Source organism: Notamacropus eugenii, chromosome 1, assembly GCF_028372415.1.
Source record: "Notamacropus eugenii isolate mMacEug1 chromosome 1, mMacEug1.pri_v2, whole genome shotgun sequence".
Classification (NCBI taxonomy): Eukaryota; Metazoa; Chordata; class Mammalia; order Diprotodontia; family Macropodidae; genus Notamacropus; species Notamacropus eugenii.
Window position 1 is genome coordinate 354,976,193 of NC_092872.1, and position 26,962 is coordinate 355,003,154.

The 26,962-nt window shown below is 38.8% G+C and overlaps 1 long non-coding RNA gene and 1 pseudogene across 1 annotated transcript; both read left to right on the plus strand.

The window, feature by feature from the left end:
- The first annotated feature begins 558 nt into the window (after nt 1-558).
- Nucleotides 559-3,160, plus strand: LOC140517604 (large ribosomal subunit protein bL28m-like; annotated as a pseudogene).
- Nucleotides 3,161-13,614: 10,454 nt separating this feature from the next.
- Nucleotides 13,615-22,638, plus strand: LOC140518259 (uncharacterized). The gene is made up of 3 exons (XR_011971885.1): nt 13,615-13,850; nt 17,752-17,831; nt 20,978-22,638. It is a non-coding gene; the product is annotated as an uncharacterized lncRNA (long non-coding RNA).
- Nucleotides 22,639-26,962: the final 4,324 nt, after the last annotated feature.

Here is a 26,962-nt window from a genome sequence, read left to right on the forward strand (position 1 = left end):
AAATTCACTTTGGAGGCCCTGGGGGCAAGGGTCTTAACTTCTTGTGACTGTAAGCCTTGTTTTTTCTCATCTGAAAGATGGGAGGAGACATCTGTTCACCAAAAAAGTAACCTTCTATTGTCTTATTTTTTTCCCTTTTTTGAGCATTTTCCCAGCCAATTACTTGACTTCTGAATCTTTTGTCAAGAGATTAGAGTCAGCTGCTCGGTTCCCTTGGGCTTTGGGTGGGGGCTGGGCCATCACTCAGAGCTGGGGTCTAGATCAGCTGCTCCCCACCACCAGAGGCTTTTAGCTGAGCTGCCTGAACAATGGATCCAGGTTGCTTCCCAGCCTCCATAGCTGCCTACAGTCTGCTGCCATAGCCTCTGCCGTAGCCTCTGCCATCCCCTGGGGGGCTATTGCTGGAGAAACCCCATTCCCTCTCGCCCAGCTGGGAAAACCCTCCCCCACTGACCTTTGGAGCTTTGTTTGTCGCTTGTGGATTGAGGTATCTGGGACCCTCCCTGCTGGTGATTCTGCCCAGGTGGCCTGTTCCAGTCCTATTCCTCCCCATGCCGCATGGGCAGGGCTGTGCTCTGCTCCGCTCAGCCTCCCGTAAGATAGACCTTTCCTGTCGGCCTTCTGGGTTACCTTTACCTGGAAACCTCTTTTGCTCTGTTGCTCTGTGGCTTCTGTTGAGAGTCATTTTTACAGGTATTTTGTGGGTTGTGGCTGAAGTGCTAAAGTATATGCATCTTTCTACTCTGCCATTGGCATGGTGATGTTGACTAATTCTGTTTTTTAAAGCACTTTTCTCCTTATTGACTTTTTGGACCTCTTTTGCCATTTGGGTTAGTCTATTTTTAAAGGTGTTATTTTCTTCAGCCTTTTTTGGGTCTCCTTTAGCAAGCTGTTGACTTGATTTTCATTATTTTCTTTTTTTATTATTATTTTATTTGTTTTCAGTGTTCCACAGTCACTTCCGTATAACTTAGATTTTCCCCCCTCCTTTCCCCTCTTTTCTCCTCCTTCCCCCCTCCCTCCCTGATATGACATACAATTTTATATAGGTTCTATACGTACATTCCTATTAAATACATTTTCACTTTAGTTTTCATGATTTTCTTGCATATCTCTCATTTCTCTTCCCATTTTTTCTTCTACTTGTCTTACTTGATTTTGAAAATCCTTTTTGTTGTACTATCATAAATATGCAAACTTCTGTAAGGACTGTGAACTCTTTGGGTTCTACATGCGTGTTCATTTCTCTTGTAATAAATCTTGTTTTCATGTAAGTCTCATGATGTTGTGATTGCCTGTTGAACATAGCATTCCAGTAGAATTCCTGAGGATTTATTGGTAATTGGAGGGTAGGGAGGATAAAGGACCAGGGATTGGCTTTGACTTAGGTCTCCTTCTCCCCCTTCCCCAACTTTTTGGCCAGAGAGGACCTTGCATCTTGCATCTTCTTGCTTTGAAGAATCTAGGTCTAGGCATGTTTGGGGGAGACCCTGCGAGTCAAGGGTGGTGTCCTGGCTGCTGCCTTCCCACTTCTGAGCCAAGGCTGAAGAAACTGGGTGCTCCTAGGTGGAGGGGGAGGGGTAAGAGTGCAGCACCAAGGACTCAAAACTCTCTCACCAGAATGGTAACTCCCTAACGCTTCTGCAGAAGTACCCTGTTATACTCTGGAATACCTTAAAGCTGAGGCAGGGGATTTATTCTGGTCTGCCTCAACACTACCCCAAGTCACTGCAGAATGAAGGAAAACCCACAGCAGTTCATTATAAACCTCATGGGATCAAGTACAAGATAAATCCGAAGAATGGACAACTTGAGCTTGTCCAGGATGTTCCCATTCCACTCTACTTTCCCCCTGAATCCCAGAAGGGACTCTGGGGTGGTGAGGGCTGAATCAGAGGCTAGAGATGTGTGGGTTAAAAGACCCTTACTCAAAATTTTAAAGAAATTCAGAGGCTTCTTCAGGTAAGAACAGAATTTATTCAATTCTTGCGAGAAAGGGGCATTCCTCCACCAGAACGGGGCTGATGGAAGAAGGCAACTTACAGAGATTGAAGCACCATTATATACCCTAATGCAGAGAACCCCACCTCCCCACTATCCCACCTCTCCACTGACTGGGAGGCAGGCTTACAGTCTAAGCACAAAAATCTAGACAAACCCCGAGAAATATTCACCTATCCCAACACACTTCCTCACCTATTACCTAACTAACTGCTGATGTGGCTATTCTACAACTAAAGTAAAAAGGAGGGGAGGGGGAGAAGGGGGAGTTGGTAGTGTTGATGTGGCAACAGTATAACAAACAAAGGAGAGATTTGCGTAACTTCCAAGTTTCAGTTACAGTTCATAGCACTACCACAAAGAGAAGGGAGGGTCCCCAACTGCCCAAAGACCCAGACTCCTGGAAATCAGGTATCCAGAAAGAAAAGAAATCTTATTTAGAAAATACAATATTCCCCATATTTTTCTATTATGAAAAGTCTTCACATTGTCCTCATTTCACTCATAGATATACCAATGACAAGCTCTCAAGGTGTCTGAGAAAGACTTGGAAGCCCCATCTGTATGAACAGGAGCTTTACAGTGAGATCTTGGACAAGAAATTCAAAATAATGGTTACCAGGAGAACTCTGGATCTGATTGATGAAGCCTATGGATTTAATTTCTATACCCTCAAGATGCCAAAGGAGGATCTATGCTCCAAGTTTGGGATGGATTTGAAATGAGGAATGCTATTGCATCTCGCCCAGAGGGACCCTCGGCTCCACCCAGATGATCCAGAAAAGAGAGAAGCTATTGATAACAAATACAAGGAGTTTGTGATCCCAGTAGAAGAGGCTGAATGGGTCAGTTTGACATTAGAGAAAGCAGTGGAAAAACAGAGGCTCCTGGGAGAAAAAGATCCCATCCCTCTGTTCAAAGTACATGTGGAGGGATTCATTCAACAGCTTCAAGACCAGGCACTCTCACAGTCAGCTGTGATGCAGAGGAAAGTCTAATGGGCAGGAGCTTCCCAGAGACCAGACTGTTTGATTAAGAGGCCCCTTCCTCTTCTTCCTCCTCCTCCCCATCATATCCACTACAAACCCACTGCTGCACATTTCACAAGGAATTGAGAAGTAGAGTACATGAGGGCTTTCTGTGTCCCTCCTGCTGACCTCCCAGCCAAGATCTTGGTCTGTCTCTGGCAGTAACTACAGTGACAGAACAGCTCTGATTCACAGTGCTCCCTGAGCTCCTGCTGATGCTTTGAACTCAATACCTTTATTTTTCTGAGACAGTCATTCAAAGAAACAATAAACAAACCCATCTGATGGAAAAAAAAAGAATCTAGGTCTAGACTCTAGAGGATTTGGGACTTCTCATCTTTCCATCAGCATCCTAAGTGTCTCAGGTTCAACTGATTGCAACATCTACATGGAGAGCCAAGGACATAGATCCATGGTTCCACAAGGTGTCTAGCAAAGGAACTACACCATGGCTAAGGAGAACTTCTTAAACATACCATGGTGAGGAGAAAAGGACTTTCCCATCCAGGAACTGTCAGTTACCCCTTTGCCATATATACTTTCTAAGCCTGAGCCCACTTTCCCCTGGGCTCTGTATGTACTTGCGTGAGAGTGTCATAGAGTTTTAGGGAGAAGTTTTGTAAGAACTATTCTTGCTGTCTACTTTAGTAAATACCCCTTCCTAAAAAGTAATTGAGTCTGGCTGACTAAATGCATATCAACCCATAATCAAAGGGAAGACCCACCAGAATGGGAGCTGAAATTAATATTAGAGAACCACCCCTTTTCATTAGAATCCTGAGGAGGAAATATAACTCTTGCTCTGGAACCCAAATCATCTGTGAGAGTGAGAGTTGGGATAAGGACATTTAGATAAGGACATAAGATTTAGATAAGGACATTATATGGGTTACATAAGTATATCCAAGACAGGAACAAAGCAGACAATGTAATCTTGGATTGGAAAGCACTAGTAGCTAAAGGGACCAGGAAAAGCCTCACATAGAAAGCAATGCTTGAGGTGAGTCCTGAATCTCCAAGGACTGGAGGTGATGGTGGCAGGGGAGAGCACTCCAGGAATGAGGGGAAGTGGTGGGGAGAGAAAGGAGCCAGTGCAAAGGCAAGAGGGAGCAGATGTAACAGTGTGAAGAAAATCATATGCCATTATGGCTAAGTTGTAAAGGAAGCAGAGGAAAGGAATATATAAGAAGACTAGACTGGAAGGGATAGAACCAGGTTATAAAAAGCTTTAAATGCCAAATGGAAAAGTCCATATTTGACCCTAGAAGAAATGGGAAGCCACTGGAATTTGTTCATTTGAAGGGTGGAATGATCAAACCTGTGCTTTTGGAAAATACCTTTGACAGCTATGTGGAGGATAGACTGGAATAGTGAGACACAACATAGATAGAACAATTAAGAAGGTATTACAATAATCCATACAAGAAGTGATGAGGACCCAACCTAGTGGTGGCTATATGAGTGGAGAGAAGAGGACAAATGTGAGAGATGTTGTGGAAATGTTAAGAAAAAGATTTGGAATTTGATTCAGTATGTGAGGTATTAGTCAATCAATCAATACATGCTTATTACATGCTTACTATGTGCCAGGTACTGGAGATACAAAAAGAGGAAAAAGAGAGTTCTTTTCCTCAAGAAGCTCACAATCTAATGGGAGAGACAACAAGCAAACAAGTTCGTACAAATATACCATATACAGGATAATCAGGAACTGATTATAAGAGGGAATCAGAATTAGGAGGGGTTGGGAGAGGCTTCCTGTAGAAGGTAGGATTTTAGTTGGGACTTAAAGGAAGTCAGGGAAGTCAGTAGATGAAGAGGGAGAGCATAGGGAGAGCATAGGCATAGGGAACAGTCCAAAAAAAAATATCCAATGCCAGAACAGTGTCTTGCTTATGTCACAGCAGGAAGGCTGGTGTCCATGGATCAAAGAGTATGTGGCAGAGAATAAGGTGTAAGAATATTGGAAAGGTAGGAGGGGGCTAGGTTATGAAGGACTTTGAGTGTCAAATAGAGTATTTTGTATTTGATCCTGGAGGGAAGAGGGAGCCATTGAAGTCTATTGAGAAGTGGAGTGACATGATAGGAACAGTATGCTTTAAAAAAATCACTTTGGCAAGGAGTCAAGAATAATATTGAGAGAAATTATTATTTCTCTTATACTAATAACTAATTATTAAACCAGGAACAAGGTTTTCCCCTTTCCTCTTCATCCAGAAATCAACCAGTGTAGAAAATCTTGGGCAAAGACTATGGTTTACAACTCATTGTGTTTACTCAGGTCTGGGAAAATGTGAATTCTCCCTTTCGTCAGAGAGGTGATATGGAAATTGATCAGTCTCTTTGACCAAAACTTGGATGATCCAAGTCACTTACCTCAAGACCCTCATTGTAATATAGCCCACTTCTCATTCTAATATTCATTTTTTCATTGTTTGTTAACCAATCAGAGTTGATTGCCCACCCTCAGGAACACCCACCCTCTTTCAAGAGCATATAGACTGTGAGCCCACCACCATGAGGGGGTCTTTGGCATTCAAGGGAGCCACTAGCTTCTTTTCATTGATAAACACACTAGCCTTATTAATAAAATAATTAAATTACCCAGAAAGAATGTCTCTCAGACTTTTTAAATGTTACAATGTCAAGGTTGCAAACCTGGGGGACTGCAAAGACAATGATGCCCTCTATAGTCACAGGGAAGGTTAGAACCAGGGTGAGTTTGAAGGACAAGATAACGACTTCTGTTTTGGACATGGACTTGGATGAGGATTCAGGAAAGGAGACAGAGAAGGAGCGGTCAGATAGGTAGAAGGAAAACCAGGAGAGAATGATGTCCAAAAACCTAGAGAGAAGAGAGGGTAGTCAACAGTGTCAGAGGTTGCAGAGGGGAATGAGGGCTGAGAAAAGGCCATTGGACTTGGAAATGAAGAAACCACCTGTCCTGTCTCTCCTCCCAGGGCTTTGATGACATTTCATGACATCAACAACATCTGTCTGAATATTCTTTCTCAATCTTCTTTGCTCAATCATTTTATGACTCTTCTCCCTTCACTCGCCATTCTCTCTCAGGGATCTCATTAGTTCCCACAAGGTTAATTGTTGTGTCTATGCAGATTACTCCCTGGAAAAGTCTCACTGGCTTCCTATTGTCTTTAAAATACAAATTCCTCTGCCTGGAATTAAGAGCCCTCCGCAATATGGCTCCACTTTATCTTTCCAGACATTTCACACTGCTCCTCTTCATATATACTACATCCTGGTTGAGCTGACCTACTGTTCCTCATTCACATGTCATATTTTGTCTCCTCTCTGTGCGTCTTTGCATATGTTTTCCTTCTCACTTTGGCCTCTGCTAATTCCTAGCTCCCTTTACAGTTCAGTTCAAATGCCTTTTTGCACAGGAAGCATTTTCTGATTCTCTGAGTTGTTAAAAGCTCCTCATCTCCTGAAATTACTTCTTATTAACTTTGTATTTACTTATCTGTGGACATACTCCTGTCCCCAGGAGAATGTAAGTCCACTCCTTGAAGGCGGAAATTGTTTCCTTTTTGTTTTTGTTACCTTCCGTACCTCTCAGAGTGTTTGGTAAATGGCAGAGAGTTAATAAATTCCAGTTGAGTTATTGAATTGAATCAATGAAGCAGGTAGGATGATGGAGTCAGGATCCAAATAGATCTTAGATGGATGGGCCAAATAAAAAAAAAAGATGAAATTTCATAATGAAAAAAAGTAAATTCCTCTAATACTTGAATTTTAAAAAAATCAACTGCACCATTACAAGAAAGGAAAGTATTGTTAGACAAAAATTTCTATAGGAAAAATTTGGGAGTTCTAGTGTATTACAACTTCAATATAATACAACCATGGGTGTAGCAAGCAAAAAGAATGTGACTTTAGGGTATATTAAAAGAGGAATTACTACAATCCTGATTGAGGGAGATGATAGTCTTCTAGTAAGGAAGCTTTCGGTTATCCTATACTCTCATGTATGTCCTTGTCTATATAGCTTAACTTTGCCTTTTATCAGATGCCACCTCAAATATAGGCTCAGTCCTTGAGGCCACATTTTGAGAAATACCTTATTCCCTCCACATACTCTACAATCCAATGATATTGGGCTCCTTACTGCTCCTTGAAGAAGATCCTCTTTCCAACTCCATGCATTTTCACTCATTACCTTGCTTGGAATTCTTTCCTTCTTTGTCTTTTGCCTCCTTACTTGCCAGCATCCAAGTGTCCCACCTTCTAAAGAAAGTTTTCCTGGTTCTACTTAATATTTGTATCTCCCCTTTTTTTTTTTTTTTTTTTGGAGGGGTAAAGGCATGGCGATTGGGGTTAAGTGACTTGCCCAAGTGTCACATGTGTCTGTGTTCAAATTTGAACTCAGGTCCTCCTAACTCAGGACCAGTGCTCTACTCACTGTACCACCTAGCTGCCCCTGTATCTCCCCTTTGATACTCTCTCCAATTTATCCTGTATATATCTTATATGTACTATTGTCTTCATATTGTCCCCTTGATTAGAATATGAGCTCCTTGAGGGGAGACTGCTTTTGCTTTTTGTATTCCCAGTGCCAGTTCCTGGCACAAAGTACTCAATTAACAAATTTTTATTGACTTGATGTCAAGGGGTTGCCATTCAGAGAAAGGCAACCAGAGATAGTGAGAGGGCTGAAGATCATGCCATGTGAAGATCAAACAAAAGAAATAAGGATGTTTACTATTGACCAGAGAAGATATAGGAAATCATGTGACTGCTGTCTTCTAGTATTTGAAGGACCGTCATGGGAGAAGACTTGTTTTGCTTGGCTTCAAAAGTCGGAAGTAAGAGCAATGGGTAGAAATCACAGAGAGGCATATTCCAGATCCATAGAAGAAAGAGAGCTGTCCAAAAATGGAATAGACTAGCTCATAGGGGAGTTGTTTCCCTATCACTAGATGTCTTCAAGCAGAAGCTGAATGACCATTTCTTAAGTGCTCTGGAGATGGGACTCTTGTTTGTGCATGGGTTAGACTAGATGCCCATTTCTAACTCAAGATTCTGTGATCTTTTTGAGGCAAAAAAAAAAAAAAAAAAGGTGATGCCCCTAAACATGAGATAAACAAGTGTAGGATTTTGGACTTGGCCCTGTCCAGGTGGTGCCAGCTGTCGTGGCAGCTGGCACTTCTTCTCTTGCTTGATATTTTGCCTCTAAAACCAATAGGCAGGTCAGTGGCTGGGCCACCCCCTCAATCAATAGCCAGACAAAGGTCACTCTGTACTGCCAAGGGCCAGTCAGCCCATGCTTGAAAAACAGCCTCTGGGAATACTTTCCCGACCTGCTTCCCTCGTCTGACCTTCCTTGAGAGCCTAAGAATAGACCACAAACCAAATAACCATTTCTTCAAACAGGAAATTAATGATTAGCATCCTGTCCAAGCAGGAGAAGAAAGAGTGGTCTGTGGAATGTAGAGATGATGAAGATGATCTCATAGAATTCTCATCTTTTCTCATCCCCATTACTGGTACAGAGACAATCAATTCCTCATTTCCTCTTTCTACTCCATCAAATAACTTAGAATTGTCAGCAATGGAGAACACACAGAAGACCTGAGTCTTGTCCCAGATACAGCATTTACTAGTAATATGACCTTGACAAGTTGTGACACTTCTGGGAGTATCCAAGAAAAGGTTGAAAAAGCACTATATCTGGACTTGAAAGATCTAAGTTTAAATCTCAGTTCTTCTACATATCATCCATGTGACCCTGGCCAAGTCCTGTAACTTCTCTGACCTTGTTTTTCTCAACTATAAAATATGATAGTTGGGATCAGTGGTCTTTAAGGTCCCTTTTGACTTTCCTATTCTATGCTTTATTAATCTAACAGCTGTGGCTTGAACAAGGCAACTGGACTGATAGCTTTTTCCATTCTTGTCTTGCACTCTCTCACCTGTACAATCAAGTGAGCAGTATCTGTGCCTGGAATGTACTGCCTCTTCTTTTCATCTCTGCCTATGGAAATCCTTCTTTTCTGTAATGCCAAGTTCAGGTGCTACCATCTCCATGAAGTCCTCCCTGTTTCAATCCCTACTCCACCCCTCACCCACACACACATAAAAGTTATCTCTCCCTTTTCATGTTTTCCTGGAGCATGCTGTAGGATTTTCTCCTTTGTTCCTATCACATTCTTTTATCATGAATATTTGTAAACTCTACCATTAAGCAAATAAGTTGCTTTTCAAGCTTACCAGAAATCCTGATACCTTTGCCCATTTTTTCCCCATCCTTCTTTCTTTGTATTTAGGAAATCTAGATTGAATAGGCAATAGTTCTATATTAAGAGGCACATCATCTAGCAAAGAACAAATTAAGTCTGTCTTAGAGAAGTTGTGAAAAGCCAAATATACCATTGCAATGTTAATGGAGGTGTGAACTGGTCCAACTATTCAAGAAAAAATTTGGAAATTTGGAACATTTTTTAAATTATATTTTTTATTTCCTGAAATATTTTCCAATTATATTTTTTAAATTTTTAAAATTTACTTTAAAAATTTTTGAGTTCTAAATTCCCTCTCTCCTTCTCCCCTCCTTTACCTATTGAGAAAATAAGCAACATGATATTGGTTATATATATGAAGTCATGTAAAACATATTTCCATATTAGCCAGGTTGCAAAGAAAATACACAACAAAGCATGAAAAATAAAGATAAAAGTATACTTCAATCTGCAGTTAGAGTTCATCAGTTCTCTCACTGGAGATAGATAATATTTTTCAGTTCCTTTGGAATTGACTTGGATCATTGTTTTAACCAGAGAGAAGCTAAATCTATTGTTACAATATCACTATTACTATATACAGTATTGTCCTGTTTTGCTCTCTTTACTTTGTACTCGCTCATATAAGTCTTCCTAGGTTTTTCTAAAACATCCATAATTTCTAATAGCACAATAGTATTCCATCACAACCATATACCACAACTTGTTCAACCATTCTCCAATTCATGGGCATTCCCTCAATTTCCAATTCTTTGCCACCACAAAAAGAGCTGCTACAATATTTTTGTACAATTAGGTCCTTTTCCCTTTCCTTTGATCTTTTTGGGATATAAACCTAATAGTGGTATTGATGGGACCAGTTCACCATTGCACCAATAGTGCATTAGTGTCCCAATTTTTCCATATCCCCTAAACCAACTGTCATTTTCCTTTTCTGTTATGTTAGCCAATCTGATAGATGTGAGGAAGTACCTCAGAGTTGTTTTAATTTGCATTTCTCTAATCAATAGTGATTTAGAGAATTTTATATGATTATAGATAGCTTTGAATTCTTCATCCGAAAACTGCCTGTTCACATCCTTTGACCAGTGGGGAACACACATATCTTTGGTCAATAACCAGAAAAAAATGTCACAGTCATAAAAACATTTATAATGGCCCTTTTTGTAGTATTGAAGAACTGGAAACAAATTAGATACCCATATATTGGGGTGTGGTGGAATGACTAAATAAATTGTAGTACGTTTCTGTAATGGAATATCATTACGCACTAAGAAACAATAAACTAACAATTACAGAGAAGCATATGAAGAGAAAGACATTAACAAATGCAAAGTTAAATAAGCAGAACAAGGAAAACAATTTTAATGGCTACAAGAATAAAAATGGAAAGTACAACAAAAATAATACAAATTAAATGCTGCAAAATCCTAATAAATACTATGTATAAAGTGAGGGTATGTTGGTTAGTTTTGCTTATTTTTTCTTCTTTCTTTTTATTATTCATTATTATAATTGATAGTTCTATGAGGGGATGAAGGGAGTAATACATTGAGAAATAGAGGTAATATAAAAACAAAAGATATGAACAATTTTTTTAAAGAGGCACATTATTTAACTCTGGGCACAATATCCATTGCCTATCCATGTGCTTCATATTCCTTATCTATAAAATAGAATTAATAATACCTGTCACAAGTCAAATGACTTTTTTAAGATCAAAATAGATATATCTGAAAATCCTTTGGGGATTTATTATCATTATTATGGGACAAGAGACCTATAATTTAAATGGTAGAGTGACCCTTCTATCAATGCAAATAAACATCTGCCCTGATGTCTATAATCTTAGAGAATTTCCTGGGACACTGAGAACTTAAGTGACTTGCCCATGGTCACATAGCCAGTTTGATTCAGAACTAGGACCTGAACTTAAGGCTAGTTCTCTATCTACTATGTCACATTGTTCCTCGTCCTCATCATCATCATCACTCTTTTCATTTCTTTACCTTCCTCTTTCTTCCCCACATTCTCTGCCACCTTCTTTTTTTCTCCTCTTCGTTTTCAACTGAGAAGCTATAAAGAAGAGAAGATTTTGAGGAAAATAAAGAAAATGAGTTCTCCTTTGGCCATATTAATTTTAAGATGCCTATGAAACATTCAATTAATAATGTCCAATAAACAGTTGGTGATATGAGACTGAAAGTTCAGAAAGAGACTAGAACTAGATGTAGAGATCTGATGCTACTGGATATAATTACTAAATTAATTAATAAATTCAACTGGAAATCCTCTCTACAAAGTGCCAGTGATCTTTCAAATGCTAAATACCATGGCCTTTCTTTAATCTTCATCTTTCTTGACCTGTCTACAGCATTTGACAGTGCTGACCATCCTCTCTTTCTAGATACTCTTTTATGAGTTATCACAACATTGTTCTGAGTTATCATGACATTATTATCTTTTGGTTCTCCTCCTACCTTGTCTGGCACCTCTTTCTTGGTCTCTTTTGATGTATTATCTTTTATATTATGTCTGCTAGTTGTTGGTATGCCCCATGGCTCTGTCCTGGGCCCTCTTCTCTTCACCACACAATTTAGCTTGGTGAGTTCATCTGCTCAAATGAGTTTAAGCAGTACCTGTTTGCATCTGACTTCCAGACCCACTGTACATATCCATGCCTACTCTCTTCCTCTTGACCTCTAGTCCCACATTATTATCGTTCAGTTGTTCAGTCATGTCTGACTCTTTGTGACTCCATGGACCATACCATGGGATTTTCTTGGCAAGGATAGTGGATTATCTTCTTCAGTGGATTAAGGCATACAAGGTTTAATGATTTACTCAGGGTCACACAGCTAATAAATATCTGATGTTGGATTTGAATCCTTGTCTTCATGAGTCCAGACCCAGTGCTCCATCCACTGAGCCTTCTAGTCCCATATTACCAACTGCCTATTGAACATTTTGAACAAGACGTCCTATAAGCATCTCAAACTCAACATGTCCAAAACAGAATTCATTATCTACTTTTTTCTTTTTAAAAAATCCTTAACTTAACAAACAGCAACCAAAATAAGCACTTCATATAGAGTAGAACAGAAAAGAGTTGTACATAAAACCATGAGTCTTGATTATATGTAGCTTGATTTTCTTTTCTAAGTATAATATACTTATTAAGAAGTATGGCATGGACTTACTCTTTTTAAGTCTAATAAATTCAATATGTCACTTTCAAAGCTCTCCTGCTTACGTTATGATTCCTTTAGTTCTCTTCAGTATATTTCAAAAAATATATTTTAATGATCTTCTTTTGTTTCTTTTTTTTCTTCCTTTTTTAACAACCTTATCCCTAGGTCCCTTCTTTCCCCCCAAACTGGAGAACAAATATATATCTATACATAAAATCTTGGGAACAAATATACATATAGGTAAGCAAAACCAACTGACACATTGGCTACATCCAAAAACGTGTCATTCCTCAGTTTCAACCCATTACCTCCCTGATAGGGGGCAGATAACAGGCTTTTATTGTAGATCGTTTTCAATGATGATCGGTCACTGCACTGATCAGAGTAGGACTCATTATCTTTCTCCTCAAATCCTACCCTTTCCCCAATTTTATTTATAATCTGAAGGTCACCACCATTTTATCCTTGATACCACCCACAATTTCTGGATCTCACCCCACACATCCAATACATTTCCAAATTTTGCCATTTGAAGGTAGAAATGGAATTGTTCTTGATTGTTTAAGATTAGTTTTTGAATCCATCCCCTTTCATCCAATCACACTGGATAAAACCTACTCAGGCCACCACTCTACTCAGGCGCTCATCATCTCATGAGAGCTTTGAAAGTAACACAGTACATTTTTTATGTACTAAAAAATAAAAGCAAGATGAATGTAATAGAGATTCACAGGTTCACATATAGAACTCCTTTTCTATTCTGTTTTGCATGTGAAAATGTTGTTTTTTGGGAAAAGAAGTGCTTTTTAAATTTAGAATTTAAAAAAAAATTTCAAGATGACCTTTCTGCTATTTCTGGTGGCAATGACCTGGCCTTGGTTTTGTAAAGAAATCTTCATGACTTATTTGTTGACTTTGGTGGTTGAGTTCATATGGGTATTACCCAAGCAGAGTCTTTTGATTCCACTCTTGAATCTTTGCCATTTCATAGAACCCATCGAGGGTTAAACTAATAGTAGTTACACGAGAGATAAGCATGCTCGTGGCCTGTGCCTATTGGCAGTTTTTACTATTCTGTGAAGTTCTGGCTGTTCTAGTAGCATTCTGTAAGTTGTAAGCCTGCTTCTCACTTGATCTAAGAACACCTAACAATACTCTCCTTTCTGCAAGGAAGTGTTATTCTTCCTATAGTTGTCTTGGGGCAATGGACCCTGTGTTTCCTTAATACTGGACAGTTTTTGGTTTGAATATTTTCTAAATCGATTTTTATCCACTTTATTTTAGCAAAAGTGTATGCTAGGACCAGTATTAGGAAGGTGTTAACTACTTTAATCACGTTGTCCTCATTGAGTTTTAGTTTCAAGATGTTGGTAAGTCTCTTTCTTCTTAATTCTTTTATGCATAATATGTCTTTCTTGAAGAAGACCAAGGTGATACAAGTGTTGCCTTCATTCTTTAGTTCTATTTGACATTTGGATTTGAACTCAAAGTCTTCATTTTCTGTTTTTCCATCATATACTTTGGGAATTTTTTGCTTAGAGTTCAAGTGATATTGTGTTATAAGAGAAAGTTTCTGAGACGAAGACATTTTATAATGCATTTTATTGTGAAGCCAGTTAACTGGATGTCATTTGTATATATAAAAAGATTAATATAATATTTTTTGGTCTGGTTCCCTCTTTTACTTGCAAGCCACATTCTTTTCTACTCAGAAGAGATGACATGTTTATAATTATCATTCATAGTAATAGTAGCAAATCATTTTTCTAGTCTTTTTTGATGAGATTCAGATAGAAACTGGCCAAGGACAAGTCAGTATCTGCTCTCATTCTTTCATATTTAATCTTTGGTGGTTGTTGCTGTTTATTTGTTCAGTAGTGTCTGACTCTGCATGACCCCATGGACCATAGCATGCCAATACTGTCCCATGGGGTTTTCTTCACAAAGATACTAGAGTGCTTTGTTATTTCCTTCTCCAATGGATTAACACAACAGAGGTTAAGTGACTTGCCCACGGTTACACAACTAGTAAGTGTATGAAGTCAAATTTGAACTCAAGGCTTCATGACTCCAGACCCAGCATTCAATCTACTGAGCCATCTAGCTGTCTCCAAAATGTCTGACGGACTTTTACACAAGTAGATAAAATGCCAGCCTTCTGTAAATGAATAAATCCATCTTTCATAGAGTCATTCAAAACATCTTGCTACAAGCCCAGTAGAAGATAGTTCTATAAGGATGATACTTACCTCATCTTTTCCCTGTGTGGTCTTTATTTCTTCTGAAATGTTTCTATGTGCGGGGATAATGTGGAAATATGTTTTGCAAGACTCTATATGTATTTCTTGCCTCCTCGATGGGTGGGGGAGGAACTGGAGGGAGGGCTTGAATTCAGAACTGGAAATAAACATTTTTTTAATTAAAAAAAGGTCTCTACGTACTCAAGATATTATGATTATTCGAATGAAGGCATCTATTTAACATCTTATTATTATCATTATTATTCTTCAAGGTCATATAAGTACAAGGGCAGCTAGGTGGCTCAGTGAATAGTAAGCTGGGCCTGGAGTCAAGAAGACCTGAGGACACTTACTAGCTGTGTGACCTGGGCAAGTCACTTAACCCTGAGGCAACATATATTTTAATCTGGACAAGCTCAAAGAAGGAATAGCATACACTATGAATTGGGTATAGAAATCTATCTTACCGCATAGAAAATAGGAGAGAAAAGGGGAAAGAAAAGGAATGGGGGTGGATAGAAGGGAGGACAGATTGAAGGATGTGGTGATCAGAAGCAAAATGCTGTTGAGGAAAGAAAGTGAGAAAGTAGAGAGAAAAGTATAAATTGGGAGAAAATAGGATGGAAAGAGACACAGATAATAATCATAACTATGAATGTGAATGGGATGAACTCTCCCATAAAAGAGAAGTGGATAGCAGAGTGGATTAAAAACTATAATCCTACAATATGTTGTTTATAAGAAACACATTTGAAGCAGAGTAAAACTAAAGGGTTGGAGAAAAATATATTGTATTTCAGCTGAAGTAAAAAAAGCAGGGGTAGCAATCCCAACTTCAGACAAAGCAAAAGCAAAACTAGATCTAATTGAAAGAGATAAGGAATATCAGTACTAAACATATATGCACCAAGTGGTATAGCATTGAAATTCTTAGAGGAGAAGTTAAGTGAGTTACAGGAAGAAATAGACAGTAAAACTATACTAGTGGGGGACCTCAACCTCCCCCTCTCAGAACTAGATAAGTCTAACCACAAAATAAACAAGAAAGAAGTTAAGGAGGTGAATAGAATTTTAGAAAAGTTAGATATAGTAGACCTCTAAAGAAAATTGAATGGGTATAGAAAGAAATATACCTTTTTTCTCAGTAATACATGGCATGTACACAAAAATTGATCATGTATCAAGGCATAAAAACCTCACAATCCAGTGCAGAAAGGCAGAAATATTAAATGCATCCTTTTCAGATCATGAGGCAACAAAGGGCCATGAAAAGATAGATTAAATATTAATTGGAAACTAAATAATCTAACCCTAAAGAATGAGTGAGTCAAACAACAATTCATAGAAGCAATCAATAACTCCATCCAAGAGAATGACAACAATGAGACAACATACCAAAACTTATGGGATGCTGCCAAAGCAGTTCTTAGGGAAAATTTTGTATCTCTAAATGCTTACATGAATAAAATAGAAAAAGAGGGGATCAATGAATTGGGCATACAAGTAAAAAAGCTAGAAAAGTACAAATTAAAAATCCCCAATTAAATGCCAAATTAGAAATTCCAAAAACCAAATGAGAAATGAATAAAATTGAAAGTAATAAAACTATTGAACTGATAAATTAAATTAAGAGCTGATTTTCAGGAAAAAAAAACAATAAAGTAGTAAACCTCTGGTTTTATTTAAAAAAGAAGAAGAAAATCAAATTATCAGTATCAAATATGAAAAATTTGCCACCAAAAAAGAGGAAATTAAAACAATAATTGGGAGCTATTTTGCCCAATTCCATGCCAATAAATCTGAAAATCTAAGTGAAGTGGATGAATATTTACAAAAATATAAATCACTCAGATTAACAGAAGAAGAAATAAGATACTTAAATAATCCCATTTCAAAAAAAGAAATCAAACAATCTATCAATGAATTCCCTAAAAAAAAATCTCCAGATGGATTTTCAAGTGAATTCTACTAAACATAGCAATTATGTTTAGCATGAATAGCAATTAATTCCAATACTATATAAAGTAGTTGAAAAAACTGGCAGAGAAGTCCTACCCAAATTCTTTTTATGATACAAATATGGTGCTGATACCTAAATCAGGAAGAGCCAAAACAGAAAAAGAAAATTGTAAACCAAGAAGCTAATTAAAAAATCTTCCCCACAGCATGGGTAGCAAACTCCTCTCTGCTTAATACCAGGCCCATCTCCTCATCCCAGAATTATAGCAAAGTTATTTAACTTCCTATTTCATTAAGATTTGATGCTGTAGGATATGAGTTCCCTTAAGCTCCTTCTCATTTATTCATCAAAATGTATTAGCATCATTCTAAATTTTCTCCAATCCTCCTTCAGGTGACAGAAAAGGTATCCCTCAATTCCATTCACTCCTCATTCTATTAGGAACAGACTCTGAAAGGCTGGAAGGACATAAGAATCCAGACCTCTAGTAGAGGGTGAACATACTTTTTTCCCTTTGTTTTTTTAAAAAATTTATTTCAGTTCCACAAGCTTTTGACTGTTAAATTTTCTCCCCCTCCCTCCTTTCCACTTTCCCCAAGATGTGTGCAATCTGATATGGACTCTACATATACATTCATATTAAATATATTTTCACATTAGTCATGTTGCAAAGAAGAATTAGAATCAATGGAATGCACCACAAGAAAGAAGAAACAAAACAAAAAAGAGAGAGAGAGAAAATAGTATTCTTCGATCTGCACTCAGACTCAATAATTCTTTCTCTGTAGGTAGATAGCATTTTCCATCCTCAGCCTTTTGGAGTTGTCATAGAACCTTGCATTGCTGAGAAGAGCCAAGTCCATCAAAGTTAGTCATTGCACAATGTGCCTGTTACTGTGTACAATGTTCTCCTCATTCTGCTCCCCTCACTCAGCATCAGGTGAGCACACTTTCTAACAAGACAAACCATTTTCCTTTCAGGTAGCTTTCATGGTTACGAAGTTTTTCTTACTTGAAATTTTATTCAGCCTCTTGGCAATTTCCACACATTTCTCTTTGTGTTGCTACTAGGGCCAAGGAGAAAAAGTTTAAAGCCTCTCATCCATCTGTGACAATCCTTCTAATACTTGGAGGCAGTTCTCACGACTCAGGTGAGTGATTGCCTCTTCTCCAAGCTAAACAGTGCAAGTTCCTTCTGTCAGTAATCAGATAGTATGATTTTGAGAATCTTCCCCATCATGGATGTTTGCTAACTTATCAATGTCCTTTCCAAATATGGCACTTAGAACATCATACATGAGATATAGTTTGACCAGGGCATCAATTACATGAAATTGTTATTTTTGAACTAGAGTATAAGACTTGACACTTTTCCACTCCCTATTACCATTTTGGTTCCACAAAACAGAACCAAAGTCAGAGTTGAATGTTCTTCTTTTCCTCTGTTGTCAGTTATTGACACTCCATCTGCATCTACGCAATAGTCTTATGTATCGCTTCTTTGATCCTCTTCTTTCCCTCAATATATAGCTTTTATAAAGCTGGTCTCTATACACCAAATAAACTGTTTCACTTTCTCTCCATGAAAAATGCTCTCTCCCCAGTAAGCCCTTGCTTATACTGTCCCTCACATGCGCAAAGTGCTGCCTCCTTTTCCTTACCTTTGATCCCTACCCATCCTTTTAAGAAAAAAATCCAATATAACTTCTTCTATGGAAGCTTCCATGATCTCACTGACAGGCAATATTCTTCTCAATCAGATAACATAGCACTTTGAATTGTCTCAGATAGTATTATCTGACACACTTCTCATGTCATGTTGTATGTCATAGTTAACTGTGTTGGTGTCATGACTTGTATCCCTATATGAGACAGTGATCTCCATCAGGGAAAAGGTTATGTCTTAACCAAAATTTGTACGTACCCTAGTACCTAGACGTGCTCTTCAATGATAAAAACAAAAAATATCCTTTGTTTAAAAGTTTGGCACCCCTCAATCCATTTCCTTAAGAAAAGATTATTTATCCAAAGAATTTTCCCAAGGATTTTGGAAAGGGATTTGGAGGAAAACATCATTCCTTAATATTTCTAAAGGAGGGTGGTTGGGTTGGTTTTTTTTTAATGCTTCCATAGAGTTTAGGGGTCAATACCGACAACTTTCCAAACAGGAGCAGAACAATTTAGTTAAATAAAACAAGCCAGCCAATTCCTTACCCCTCAGGGCAGTGGATCAGTCATGGGAAGGAGGGAAGTCCATAAACAAAGAAGGGTAAATGCCTTGATTAATAGAGGAACGGACATTATTCTTCCATGAGTCACTTCTGGTATTTTCATAAACATTTGTCTATGCCAGCTCCCTTCCACTCTCAAGTGTGGGAGCCAGAAAATAATCTGAAATCTCTATAAAGCGGTGCTTTACTTTGTATGAGAGATGGTGTTCTGAGCAATGAGATCCTCCCCCATGCAGTGGAAGAGGAACAGTGCTGGACTTTGAAACCCATGTTCAAATCCCCGCTCCAACACTTACTAGCTATATGACCTTAGATGTCAAATCCAAAAGTCATTTCACTTCTGCAAGCAGTTAGTTTGTTCATCTGTAAAATGGGGATTCTTACACGACCTCTCTGACAAAGCTGTTGTGAGGAAAGTGAAAATTTTTTTAAATTGTTGTTCAGTCAATTCAGTTATGCCTGACTCTTTGCGACCCCACATGGGGTTTGCTTGACAAAGTTACTGGAGGGATTTGCCATTTCTTTCTCCAGTTCATTTTACAGATGAGGAAACTGAGGCAAACAGGGTTAAGGGACTTGGCCAGGGTCACACAGCTAGTAAGCTTCTAAGACTGGATTTGAACTCGGGAAGATGAGTCTCCCTGACTCTAAGCCCAGTTCTCTATCTACTTTACCATCCAGGTACCTCTTTCCTAACTGTAAAGCACTATAAAGATATGAGTTGATTTTACTCCTCAACGTATACACTGATCATGCCAGAAGAATCTTTCCTCTCCCATTCTGTCATGTCCATTTCTATCTTGGTATCTTTGTTCATGTTTATCTTTCATCTTGAAACCCACCCCCTTCTCCCCTTAGCCTATTGAAATACTACCCAAACTTCAAGGTTTGGCCTACAGAATGTTCATAGGATTTTAAATCTGAAAGGGACTTAAAAATCATCTGGTTCAAGGGCTCTTAACCTTTTTTGTGTCTTGGACCTTTGGTGGTCTGGTGAAGCCTGCGGTCTCCTTTTCATAATAATATTTTTAAATGCATAAAATAAAATATATAGGATTACAAAGGAAACCAATTCTATTGAAATACAATTATCAAAAAAAAATTGTTTTTGAAAATTCACAGACCCCAGGTAAAGTCCTAATGGTCCAACTCTTTTTTTTTTTAATGAAGAAACCAGGGCCCAAAATAACTTCTCTAAGTTTCAATTACGCTAATGATGATAATAATACCTCAATTTCCTGCTGCAAAGGTTTGTTGAAAGGAATTCACTTCAGTTTAGCAAGTTCTCATTAGAAGCCCTAAGGGGGCTGAGGCTCTTCCCCTTGTCTCTCCAAAAGTATCTGGCATAGAGCTGGGTACATGGTAATGATTAATAATCATGCACATTTCTCCATTACTTAAAGCATTTTCCTCATAGTCTCTCTTATGTCCTCTGACACTGCCACTACCCGGCTGTGGGCCTGGTGTAGACTCTCATTAACTCCAGCCTCCTGGTTGGTCTCCCTGCCTCAAGTCACTCCCCACTCCAGTACAATTTCTATTCAGCTATCAAAGCCATCTTCCTAAAATGCAGATCTGACTATAGCACTCTTCTATTCGATAAACTCCAGTGGCTCCCTGCCATCTCCAAGGTCAACTCTAAAGTTTATAGATTGGATTTTAGAGCCCTTTATAACCTAGCTCCCCTACCTTTATCCCCTCCAAGTATTCTGTAATCCACTTTTCCACACTGGCTGTTCCTCCATGCCTGGAATTCTCTTTATCTTTATCTCTTCCTCCCAGTTTCCCTGACTCCCTTCAAGTCTCAACTTAAATCCTACCTTTCTGTAAGAAGCCTTTCCCAATACCTAGCAATGCTGGTAGTTTGTTGATACTATACTTTGTTGATTGTCTTAAATGAATCCTGTCTACATCTCAGTCTGGACATAGCTGTTTGCCTGTTGTCTCCTCCGTTATTTTGTGAGCCTCTTTAGGGCTGATCGCAGGGTAATGTTTTTACTCATGTGTGAATTGGATTTAAGTGAAGCAGAGTTGCCCAAAGTCATCAGTCTCACTCTCTCTTCCAGAGTCACCAAAGTCCACTGGCAAAACAAGTCAGGACAACTGGCCACCGTACAGAATGTAGTGGATGACCTTGACTTCTTCGATATCTGACCAAGCGCTAAGCATTCCACATCGCCTTCATGACTCATCCACTTATTCCACCAGGAGAAGTCTTCACATGTTTAGACATCCTCCCAACTCACCTATAGGTTTCAGGACTATCGATTGCCCTCCATCTGGTTTAGTCCATCTGCTGGGGCAGTTTTACCGAGCTGTGACCACTGCTCACACTACAGCTTCTTGGAGCCCCAGTGAGAGTTGTGTGATAGGCAGACACCAAAGGTAGATGAGCAACCCTGAAAAGGGATTGGCAAGTCCTCACAACAGAGGTCCTAGTCCTTCCTGAATACCCCATATGCCCCTGGCACATAACAGGCACTTTATAAATGCTTATTGACTGAATGACTCATCAAAGTCCTGCGTGGAAGACTACTACCTTGGATGGATCTTGATGTATTACTATCCCCACTTTCAGAGATGAAATTCACTCTGAGAGAGATTTAAGTGACTTGCTCAAAGCTACACATGGAGTGTCACAGGCAGTTTCCAAAGTCAGCCCCTCTTAGTTCAACCCAGGACGAAGAGCATGTAAAAGGTTCTGTGATTGCCTCAGTGTAGGTTCTCCCTCCATCAACACAAACCCTAACAGCTCCTTCAAGTTTCTTCATCTGACATCCATGTCTTTCCCTAAACTCTACTAGAGTATCTACTCAACACAATGAAAGTTTCCCTTTGCCTCCATTATTACGTCAAGAGTATCAATGTAATTCTTTAAATGTACATTTCAATTACATAACCATAGTTATCCTGGCTCAGCTAAGTGGCCCAGTGGCTAGAGCTCCAGGCCTTGAGTCAGGAAGACACATCTTTCTGAATTTAAATTTGTCCTTAGACACTTACTAGCTGTGTGACCCTGGACACATCACTTAAGCCAGTTTGTCTCAGTTTCTTCATTTGTAAAATGATCTGGAGAAGGAAATGGCAAACTACTCCAGTATCTTTGCCAGGAAAACCCAAAATGCGGCCAGAAAAGTCAGACGCAACTAAAATGACTGAACAACAACAACGATAAATATAAGACAAATGTGAGTAGAGGGAGTTTCCTCACCTGGAATTCTATATACTGAAGAAATCAGAGACAGAACCAAAACAACAACAAAAACAAACCATAATATGCAGAAAGTCTAGTTCTTTTTTGCCCTGTTCAGATCACATAAGGAGTATTGTCTCCAGTTTGGGGCATGGCCAAGAGACTATTGATAAGCTGAAATTAATCAGTTACATTATGTGCTAAAGTCTCCAAACAGGATGTAAATTCATTGAGGGCAGGTGCTATTTTGCCTTTTGAATTTTACATCCATAATTAGTACAGCACATAGCATCCTAGTAAGTGCTTACTAAATGGTTTTTTTATTCATTCAAGTCATCTAGATAAATATGATCAGGATGGTGAAAAGCAGGCACTTAATTAATGTTTATCAAATTGAATTACTGAATTGAATGCTACATTCCAGACACCGTGCTTTATGCTAAGGATACAGTTAGGAAAAAGAAGGACAGTCCTTGCACTGGACTGGACTGCACTGGACCCAATTTAATGGGGGGTGGGGGGGAGAAGGACAGACACCACACAAATGGGGACTGAAAAGGAGGTAGAATGGGTGGGGAGGAAATGGGGTTAGGATGCTGAGAATCATTCTCAGGAGCTGGAACTAGGCAGAGTAGCAAATGCAAAGTAGGTAATGCTATTTATTTAAGTTTTCTGTCACTGTATATTTGTGGGTGTTTGTTTTAGTTATTTTCTGTGCCAGAAAGAAATAACTGTCCCTTATCTGATTTACATTATACATTGAACAACTTACTTCTTCAACCTTTGAAGGGACTGAGGCAAACCTAAATGAGACAAGCCTAAACTTTAGATAATTTTTTCTTAGAGTACTGAGACAGAGGTGTAACAAGCCAAGGAATGTGAGAAAAGAAAGCTGACAATTCTTTTAGGAGATGAAATTGCCCCCACACCAATCTCAGTCCATGAAGTGCTCAGATCCCAAGTAAATATCCCTTTGTAGAAAGGCGGCTGTATCCCTGAGTTTGACAATGAAGGAAACTGAGGTTCAGAGACATGATGGAACTTAGGATCAGAATGATCACAGAATTAGAGGTAGAAGGAAGCCTGGAGTTACCTAGTTCAAATCATTTTATGAAACAACCAGGTGGTGCGATAGATGGAGTCAGGATGGGACCTGGAGGCAGGAAGTTGTAGTTCAGACACGTCCAACTCTCAGTGACTTCATGGACCATATTGTCCATGAGATTTTCTTGGCAAAGACATTGGAGAGGTTTGCTATTTCCTTTTCTGACAGATTAAGGCAAACAGAGGTTAAATGCCTTGCCCAAGGTCACATAGCTAGTAAGTGTCTGAAGCCAGATTTGGACTCAGATCTTCCCGACTCCAGGCCCACTAGTCTATCCACTGAGCTATCTAGCTGTCTCCTGGAATCAGAAGACCTGAATTCAAATCTAGCCTCAGATAACTTAATATTTTTCTACCTGTTTCCTCATCCATAAAATGAGAATAATAGTACCTATCTCCCAAGGTTATTGTGAGGATCAAAAGGGACAATATTCGTAAAGTCTCTTGCAAACTTTAAAGAATTATATGAATGCTAGCTTTTATCATTACTGATGAGAAAACTGAAACTCGGAGAGAAGTGACATCAAATTCACTTAGGTAGCAACTCAGTGTTATTTATTAAGCACCTATTTTCAAAGAATTGTTATACATTCTGGAGATGAATAGACAAAAACAAAATAGCAGCCCCAATGATCTTAACAGAGTAGATGAAGTTTGATGCAATAGTTTCTCTATGACATGTAGCACAGAGGAGGAAACTCAGGAAATGTTAGCTATTTGTTTGTATGGATAGTTAAAACATAACTTTGAAAACAGCATCAACAGAAAGCCTGTTTATGGCATGCTATGGCATTTACAATCCAAAAAGCCAACTGGGTTGAGGGTGAAAGAATGCAGGCAGGCAGTCCAAACAGAAGACAAGGACATTGTGCGTCTTGAGGTGGTGGGATGATTGGCCTCAGTCTGGCCAGGGGGAAGAGGACTGATCTCTCACCTATTTTCCTGTGACTGGTGAAAGGTTGTCCTTCCCCCAAAACACTTTTGGGAAACAACTTTCAGAGAATGAGTTGGTTGGGGAAATATGAAAGTTGCCCAAGGTCACATAGGTAGGAAGGAATTGATCTAAGAGTATCAGACTTGAAACCCCAATGCTCTTTCCACTCTACCAAAAGATACCTCAAGTTTGCAAATCAAAATAACTCTAAGGTACCACATCACACCTATCAGATTGGCTAACATGACAAAACAGAAAGATGATAAGCGTTGGACAATATGTGGGGAAATTGGAACACAATGCACTGTTTGTGGAGTTGTGGACTTGATCCAACCTTTCTAGCAATTTGGAACTATGCCCAAAGGGCTGGAAAATTATGCATACCCTTTGACCCAGCAATACCACTTCTAGGGCTGTATCCCAAAGAGATCATAAAAATGGGAAAAGGACCCACATGTACAAAAATATTTATAGCAGTTCTCTTTGTGGTAGCCAAGAACTAGAAATCAAAGGGATTCCCATCAACTGGGGAATGGCTGAACAAGTTATGGTATATGAATGCAATGTAATACTATTGCACTATAAGAAATGGTGAGCAGGTAGACTTCAGAAAAACCTGGAAAGACTTGAATGACCTGATGCTGAGTGAAATGAGCAGAACCAGGAGAAGATTGTACACAGTAACAGCCACAGTCTGTGATGACTACTTTGACAGACTTTGCCCTTCTCAGCAATGTAAGGTTCTAAAACAATCCCAAATGACTCATGATAGAAAATACCATCCACATCCAGAGAAAGAACTATGGAGTCTGAATGCAGAGAGAAGCATACTATTATCTTTTTTTGTTTTGTTTCATTCTCATGGGTTCCTCCCACTCATTTTAATTCTTCCATAGAACATGACTAATGTAAAAATATGTTTAATAGGAATGTATATGTAGAGTCTATAATCAGATTGCACACTGTATTGGGGAGGGAAAGGAGAGGGAGAGGGAGAAAATTTAAAACATATGAAAGTGAATGTTGAAAACAAAAAAAATTAATAAATAAATTTTAAATCAATAAATAAAATTTTAAGTAAAAAATATATGTTTGAATAGATGAATAAATAAATAATGAAATAATGAAATGAAATTAATAAAATAAAACAAAAAAAGATACGTCAAGCTCATTTAAGATGACTTACACCTGAGCAGAAAGTTCAGCTATCATGACCCTGACAGGTAATTATTTATCCTCACTTGGATACCACCTGTAATGGAGAATTCAAGATCACCCAGTTCCTTGAGGGCAAGGATAATTCCATTTTTTGTCTTTGCATCCCCAACATCAATACAGAGACCTACATATTTTGTGGTTGTTCAGTTGTGTCCTTTGTGACCCCATTTGGGATTTTCTTGGCAAAGATGCTGGAGGGGTTTGTCGTCTCCTTCTTTAGCCATCTACACATGGTAGGTCTTAATACATGCTTGCTGGATAGACCCAGAGCCTCTCACTGTTCAACTTTGATTTTTCTGAAACTTCTTTCTTTCCTATGCACTGAAAATTCTTCCCTAAACATCATAACCACTCCCTCAAGGAATCATCCTGCCCTGCCCCTGCACTATATCCTGTGTTCTTTTGCCCTTGTATCTGTGCTGTGAGCCAATTGTCCTCCCTTATCCAGCCCACCCCGTATTCTCAAGGTGTCAATTCCGCACAGAATTCCCAGGCAGAATGTCTATCAATATAATATAATAATATTAATATAATAATAAAAATATAATAATATAGTAATAACTAACATTTGATGACTACTCTATTTAATACCTCTTCTCCTCCATTGTCCAGTCTCTTCTCTCTCAAAGAAGACAAAGGAAAATCATTTTTGCACTGAAAATGAATAAGAAATTCACCTAAGAATTCCCAAAGTGTATGTGATGGATGTAATCTAGGGGAAAGAGCACTGGATTTGTGGTTAGAAAAAATGAGTTTAAATTCAGTCTCTATCATACACTGTCTATTACATGGAACAAGACACTGTTTTTCTTTAGTCTTTGTTTTTGTTCAACTTTTTCAGTCATGTCTAGCTCTCTGTGACCCTGTTTGGGGTTTTCTTGGCGAATACACTGGAGTGTTTTGCCATTTCCTTCTCCAGCTCATTTTACAGGTGAAGAAGCTGAGGGAAGGAGAGTTACACAGTCAGTAAGTGTCTGAGGCCAACTTTGAACTCAGGTCTTCCTGACTTGAGTGCTTTATCCATCACTGCACCACCTCACTGCCCAGTTTTACTCCCTTAAGGCTCTGTAAAATGAGAACATTGAACTGGAATGACCTCCAAGGTACTTTTGCTATCTAACTCCTAGGACAGAGGTGGGGCAAAGAATTTTGCTTGTGAAGTTTGGATTCAGTCAAAGGGCTTCACTTGAGGACCTAGAGGGCTCCGTGTGGTCTGGACACCTCAGACAGGTCCACCCCCATCCTAGGTCAAAAAAAACCCCAAAACAACTCACTTGTATTTCTGAACTCCTATAGTACTTACTGTTTGCTTCCATACAATTGTCACTTAATATACACTTGCTCATTCTCTGTACTACACAAATAAATAAGCCTTTATTAAGGACTAATTCTGTTCCAGTCACTGTGCTAAGTGCTTGGGATACAAAGAAAGGCAAAAACAGTCCTTGCCCTGTTGAATGAGGATGAGAACATTCTAAGGAGATTGATCAATCTAATGAGATCAAATGAGATAATATTTGAAAAAAATGTGCTTAGCACATAGTAGGTGCTATGTGTCTGCTTATTTCCTTCCCTTTTCCTTCCCTTCTAATAGGGGAAGAC